We start from the raw sequence: 724 nt of genomic DNA, 5'->3' as shown, positions 1-724 counted from the left end.
GCTAGTAGTGAGGCGGAGACCCTAATTGATGATGATGAGGCTGATCGCACTTGGCAGCCTCGTCGTCATCAGGCTATTGCTTCCTCATCATCAGGAGAAGAGGGTGCCAGCTTGGCAGCGAGCAAAACAGTCGGTGGGTTGCCCAGGAGGCAGCAGGGTCACAGCAGTGTCAGTGGAGGCAAACGGCCACGGAGTAGAGCACCAGCTCCACTGCAGCCTACCACCACGGTCAGTAGTGGTGCCGGTGTGCACGGAGGAAGTAGCAGTCAGCCAGTGAGGAGTAGCGGGGGCAAAGTTTCCTACTCGGCGGTGTGGCAATTTTTCGTCAAGCCGCCCGAGGAAGTAAACGTAGCCGTATGTCGACTATGTGGCCAGAAAATCAAGCGTGGCCACATAGTCGCTCCGCTCCGTCACCCGACGTCAATCGCCCTCTATCAGCCAGTCAAGGCTCCAACACCTCTGCTGAGGGGAGTTGTCGCTCGTTGGCATCTTCCGCTCGTTCAGATGCTCCTTCTCCTGCTACTCCTCTTCACGGATTCCGTCAGCAGTCTTTCTTGGAATCCGTTTCCAAGAGACAACAGTTTGCGAGCACGCACCCGACGGTGCAGAAGCTGAACGTCCTCCTGTCCAAGTTGCTGGTGCTGCAGTCCCTCCCTTTCCAAGTGGTGGACTCAGCACCTTTCCGAGAAATGATGGCTTGTGCCGAGCCGCGGTGGAGAGTGCC

Source organism: Staurois parvus, unplaced genomic scaffold (assembly GCF_062004578.1).
Source record: "Staurois parvus isolate SC_StPar_1 unplaced genomic scaffold, SC_StPar_1.0 ptg000276l, whole genome shotgun sequence".
Classification (NCBI taxonomy): domain Eukaryota; kingdom Metazoa; phylum Chordata; class Amphibia; order Anura; family Ranidae; genus Staurois; species Staurois parvus.
Note: the sequence above shows the minus strand (reverse complement) of the source record.